Source organism: Erinaceus europaeus, chromosome 18 (genome assembly GCF_950295315.1).
Source record: "Erinaceus europaeus chromosome 18, mEriEur2.1, whole genome shotgun sequence".
In the NCBI taxonomy this organism is placed as follows: domain Eukaryota; kingdom Metazoa; phylum Chordata; class Mammalia; order Eulipotyphla; family Erinaceidae; genus Erinaceus; species Erinaceus europaeus.
In genome coordinates, this window is record NC_080179.1 from 4,324,788 (window position 1) to 4,331,470 (window position 6,683).

Here is a 6,683-nt window from a genome sequence, read left to right on the forward strand (position 1 = left end):
CTCTCCATTTCTCTCTGTCCTATCCAACAACCATGCCATCAATAGCAACAACAATAATAACTACAACAACATTAAAATACTTCAAGGGCAACAAAAGGGAAAATATATATAAAAAAAAATTTTTTAAAGGGTTAGGGTTGAATTAACACCCTTGAGATATAAAAAAAAAAAAATCAGAGGCTGGATGTTGGCACACGTGGTTAAACAGACATATTTCCTTGTGTAAGTATCCAAGTTCAAGTCCCCACCCCCTCTGCAGAGGGGACTCTTCACGAACTGTAAACCAAGTCTGCAAGTGTGTTTCTGTCTCTCAATTTCTCTGTCTTATCTAACACAAAAAGAAAGAAAAGCAATTTTTTTACAAGACTCTCAGCTGTTCAGCTTTTTTTTATATGTATAAAGGAAACACTGACAAAACCAGAGGATAAGAGGGGTACAACTCCACACAATTCCCACCACCAGAACTCCATATCCCACCCCCTCCCCTGATAGCTTTCCTATTCTTTATCCCTCTGGGAGCATGGACCCAGGGTCACTGTGGGATGCAGAAGGTGGGAGGTCTGGCTTCTGTAATTGCTTCCCCGCTGAACATGGGTGTTGACAGGTGGATTCACACTCCCAGCCTGTCTCTCTCTTTCCCTAGTGGGGCAGGGCTCTGGGGAAGCGGGGCTCCAGGACACACTGGTGGGGTTGTCTGTCCAGGGAAGTCTGGTTGGCATCCTGCTAGCATCTGGAACCTGGTGGCTGAAAAGAGTTAACATATAAAGCCAAACAAATTGTTGACTAATCACGGACCTAAAGGCTGGAATAGTTCAGATGAAGAGTTGGGGGGGGGGTGTGTATCTCCGTTTTATAGATAGCTAGAGGGCCTATTTTAGTTATATTGCAAAGAGCCTGTGGCTACACTAGTTTTTGCTTGTTTTTCCCCTGGGCCTGACATCTGATATGAAAAAAAAAATGGCTGGGAGGAACTGTGGATTCATAGTGCTAGAACTAAGCCCCAGCAGTTACCCTGGTGGCAATAAAAAAGAAAGAGAAATAGGACCTAATATTATTTCACATGTGATAGTTTTTCAGAGCTAGAGAAGTACGATTTTTTGCTTTTTTTTTTTAAAGCATCTTATTAGACATAATGGTGTACAAGACAGTTTCTGTCACAGGAGTAGTTTATTTTTTTTTAATTTTTTTATATTTATTTATTTTCCCTTTTTGTTGCCCTTGTTTTATTGTAATTATTGTTGTTATTGATGTCGTTGTTAGGACAGAGAGAAATGGAGAGAGGAGGGGAAGGCAGAGAGGGGGAGAAAAAGACAGACACCTGCAGACCTGCTTCACTGCCTGTGAAGCGACTCCCCTGCAGGTGGGGAGCCGAGATCCTCACATGGTCCTTGTGCTTTGTGCCACCTGCGCTTGACCTGCTGCGCTACCGCCCAACTCCCAGAAGTACTCTCCCCCTCTCTATCCTCCCCTCTCCTCTCAATTTCTCTCTGTCCTATCTAACAATGACATTTTTTCCTATCCAATAAAATGGAAAAAATGGCCTCCAGGAGCAGTGGATTCATAGTGCAGGCACCAAGCCCCAGCAATAACCCTGGAGGCAAACAAAAATAGGGGGGGAGGAATTGCTGGACCATAACATAGGTCTGTTTCTAATGTTCTGAGGTTCCCACAGTAGTTGAATCCATTTACATTCCTACCAATAGTGTAGTTCCTTATCCCCACAACCTTACCAACCTGTTTCTGTCCTTTTTTTTTTTTTATAATTTGCTTTCCCCCCCCTTTTGTTGCTCTGCTGTTTTATTGTTGTTGTAGTTATTATTGTCGTTGTTATTGATGTTGTTGTTGGATAGGACAGAGAGAAATCGAGAGAGATTCTAACTCTGGCCCCAAGATCTCCTGGTGAACAGAAAGAGACAAAAACGAAGTGGAATAAATAATTTATGTGTTTAACATCAGGCTGAAAATTTCAATGCAAACACTGGATTAAAAAAAAGTCTCTGGGAGATGGGCCTTAGTGCTGTGGGTCAAGCACACGCGGTGTGCGCAAGGACCGGCATAAGGATCCCGGTTCGAGCCCCCGGCTCCTCACCTGCAGCACTTGGGGCAGCTCTGGTCTAGATGTGATCTGTAGATCCCCACTGATCTCTTCAGGGAACAACAACGAAGTAAAAGTCTCTTGACCTTTCCAAAATGCATGTTTGCAGCTGACATGGATAGCATCCTCCGCTGATTACGTGGGCAGAAGCACAATATGCCATTTGTTCAGTGATCACAAGGTGCTTTTTTTTTCCTCCAGGGTTATTGCTGGGCTTGGTGACTGCACTATGAAGCCACTGCTCCTGCTGGCCTTTTTTTTTTTTTCTTTTTCTGTTTTACTGAATAGAAAATGAGAGAGGAGGGGGAGAGAGAAAGACACCTGCAGACCTGCTTCACCTGCTTCACCTGCTTCATGAAGCGTCCTCCCTGCAGGTGGAGAGCAGGAGGCTGGAACCTGGAAGCTTGTGCTGAGACCTATGTGCACTTATCTGGGTGAGCTACCGCCTGGCTCCTAGGTTCTTGTTTACATTTGTTGACAAATCCTAGAAGCAACATCATAATTGCAGGGTAACCTGTGCAACCTCTCTCCCCGTCCACAGCCTTCTCACACTTTGGGGCTGCTATTAGCACTGGTCTTTCTTTTCTGTCCTTTTTAAATTGTGTTTTTGCATGGGGGAGATAGCATAATGATTATGCAAGAAGACGTTCATGATTGAGACTTGAAGGTCCCAGGTTCAATTCCCCACGTCATCATAAACCAGAGGTGCACAGAACTCTGGTAGCAAAAAAAAAAAAAAAAAAAAAAAAAGAAAAATAATAATAGTGAGCAAATTACATTTTTGCTTATTTTTTTTGTCTCTCAACTCTTTTTTTTTAAAGATTTTATTTATTTATTTATGAGAAACGTAGGAGAGATAAAGAGGCAGACATCACTCTGGCACATGTGCTGCTGGGGATTGAACTCAGGACCTCACACTTGAGACCTCATCTCTCAGCTCTTATCTCCAGTGACATGTTTCCAACGCTTGTTGAAACTGACTGCTTTATTGTCAACTTACTGGTTCTAAAGAAATACTTACCACGATGCTATAGTTTGGAAAATGTGCTAGGATTCTAGATACACTTTTTTTTCTTTTGTTTTTTTTCTTTCACTGGAACTTGATTTTTTTTTTTTTTTCCAGATAGAAGGGGGAGGATGTGGGGGGGGGATGAATCATGAAGCTTCCTTGAATGGAAGGACTGGGCTCAAAGGAAGGGCTGGGCTCAAACCCAGGTCACAAACACAGCCAAACAAACCACTATCCATCTCTGGACTTAGCTGTCTATGAAAGGCCACGCGGGGCGGGGGTGAGGGGTGAAGCAGCATTCCTCTGTACTTGCCTATTGGCCACACGACGGCCGTGGCAGTGTTTATGGGATGTGCCCTATGACAGGTATCTATCTCACTTAAAGATCAAAACAACCTGTTACTAGGATTCCTTTAATTTTTACAGAGAAAGTGGATGTATATTTCTGAGGTCTCACTGCCAGACCTGAGACTCAAATCCAGACCGGTGGGTTTCTGAAGCTGGACCCCCAAGTCTGCAACTTTACAAAGGATCCCTGGTTGGCCATCTCAAAGTTGTCATCTACCTGGAGCCTGGACAGTCCTGTTTACAGAATATGGGAGGGAGAAGGAACCTGGCTCTCAGCTCTTCCCCATAAGACACTTAACAAGTTTCCAGCTATTTTCTGATTTGAAACCACAAGTTATCCAGGCCCAAGATAAATTACTTCCTGATTCGTTGAACCACTTCTCCTTTATTTCCCCCCCCCTTTTTTTTGCCTCTTGGTTATTGCTGGGGCTTGGTGCCTGCACTATGAATCCACTGCTTCTGGAGGCCATTTTCCCCCCATTTTTGTTGCCCTTGTTTATCATTGTTCTAGTTATTATTATTGTTATTGCTTCCGCTGGATAGGACAGAGAGAAATAGAGAGAGGAGGGGAGACAGAGGGGGAGAGAAAGACAGACACCTGCAGACCTGCTTCACCGCCTGTGAAGTGACTCCCCTGCAGGTGGGAAGCCAGGGGCTAGAACCAGGATCCTTCTGCCGGTCCTTGAGCTTTGTACCATGTGCGCTTAACCCGCTGCGCTACCGCCTGGCCCGTCTCTCCCCTTTATTTTGTCCCAGTTGAGGCACCAGCCTCTCTTGTATCTGCCCAGTGGTTTTTGACTCTTGTCGGGTCATCTTAGAGCCTAGATGAAATTGCACGGAAATGCCTTCGGGCTTCCGATGTGGCTTTGTCTTGTCATCTTACGCCCAAGGACAGAAGAGCTTGTGCTGAGAAAATCATTTCTTTTGATTTCACTGTAGTCAGCATGTCCCAGCACATCCTCATCATCACAGAATAACACGATTCTAGGGCCCAGTTTTTTAAAAGGCCCTGCAGACCCAGAAATCTCTTTGGTTGCACTATCCAACAGGGTAGCCGTGAGACAGGTGTTCAAATTTAATTCAAGTGCGGAACCTCATTCCTCAGATCCACGAACCACATGCCAAGCCTTTGAAGTCTCCCTTTGACTAACAGCTGCATGCCTGTCAGCGCCTCTCTGCAGCTGCCCTCAGAGGTGGACTCACGCATGCGTCTGCTCTCCGCCTGCCACCTAGGCTTTGTCTCTCGGCTCCTTTCCCCCTTTTAACTTTACTAGTGATTTAACATTGATGAACAAAATTACAAGGTAACAGGGCTACAACTCTACACCGTTCCCACCACTAGAGTTCGGTGTCCCCATCCCCTCCACTGGAAGAAGCTACAGTGTTTCTCTTAAGTTTGCAGATAGGGGTGAACTATTATTCCTACTACTCTCTGTCTCTATTTGCCCACTTTTTTCTGCGGTCCCATCTTCTCTTCCTGTCCAAGTCACACCTACACCTATTACTACATCCAAATGTCCCTTCCTTTTCCTCTTCTCTCACTGGGTCCTGATGGAATTGGAGTTTAGAGCCCTCTGGTCATCTTCCTCCTATTACTTCTCCCACTCTGGGAGTATGGGGAGCAGAAGGTGGGAGTTCTGGCTTCTGTCACTGCTTCTCCGCTGGACATGGGTGTTGGCAGGTGGATCCACACCCCCAGCCTGTGTCTGTCTGTCCCGAGTGGGGCAGGGATCTGGGGAGGGGAGGCTCCAGGACACACGGGGGAGGGCGTCTGATCCTTGGGTTTTCTCGACAAGGCTGCCAAACTACCCATGCCGGCCTCTGGTGCAGTCGGGCACTCACAGCCAGCAGAGCTCTAGGGGGCTGAGCAGTGGCGCATCCGGTTGAATACATACATTACCACGCATAGGGAGCAGGGTTCAAGCCCTCGGTCCCCACCTGCAGGGAGGACGCTTCACGAGTAGTGGAGCAGAGCTGTAGGTCTCTCTCTATTTCTCTCTCTCTCTCTCTCTTCCCCCACTTCCTTCTCAATTTCATTCTCTCTGGAAGGAAGGGAGGAAGGAAGGAAGGGAGAAAGATAGAAATCTGCAGACCTGCTTCACCACTTGTGGAAAAGCATTCCTGGTGCAGGAGGGGAGCCGGGAACTCAAACCCAGATCCTGGCACTTAGCACTACATGTACTTACCCACCGCCTGGCCCCCAAGAACTAAACTTTGCATACAAGGTGACAGTTCAGGCTAGAACTGCTGACGGCTGGCTTTGCCACACCCCCCCTGCCTCCAGGGAAAGGGAGAAGGGGTGGGTGGACGTATATTTTAGCACCTGGTGGGTTTGAGTTAGAATCCTGGCTTTGTGATTCTGGCCTAATAATGTAGCCCTGATCCCTCCAGCATCTTCACATCTAAAGCAGGGATCGTGAACTGTATCGTGCTGGTTGTTAGAGAGGCGAAAATCAGAGCCTCGCCTGTAGATGGCCAGGACTCGGGAACCACTGGCTGGGGGAGAGGGACATTTCCCAGACGCTCTAGCTTCACGTGCTGTCAGCACCACTCCCTCTGGTAGTGCCAGTGTGACTGCCTGCCAGTCAAAGTGAAACACGGAGCTAACTGCCTCACGGGGTGGGGGCGGGGGAGGGAGAAGTAGCAGGAAAGTAAAGCCCAAGGACCCTCCTAAGACCTCAGGTTTTTCATCAGGTTCCCTGGCTCGTTGGGACGACACGCAGCATTAGAAGCATCTACGGAGACTCGCAGTGACTGTCTATTCCTCAGCAGCTCGCCTGCCTGGGTCCACGCGAGCTCACCACTCGGGGGTTTCACTCCGAAGCCATAGGGGGAAAGAGTAGGAAAGAATCATTCAGACAATCCTCACCCCTTGCACTTTGGGACCCCTCGAGGGACTTCTAAAGGGTCTCGAGTGGGGTTATAAAAGTCTCAAGTCGGGAGTCGGGTGGTAGCTCAGCGGGTTAAGCGCAGGTGGCGCAAAGCGCCAGGACTGGCATAAGGATCCCGGTTCCAGCCCCCGGCTCCCCACCTGCAGGGGAGTCGCTTCACAGGCGGTGAAGCAGGTCTGCAGGTGTCTGTCTTTCTCTCCCCCTCTCTGTCTTCCCCTCTTCTCTCCATTTCTCTCTGTCCTATCCAATAATGATGACAACAATAACTACAACAACAAGGAAAAACAACAAGGGCAACAACAAAAGAGAAAATAAATATAAAAAAAGTCTCAAGTCAAAA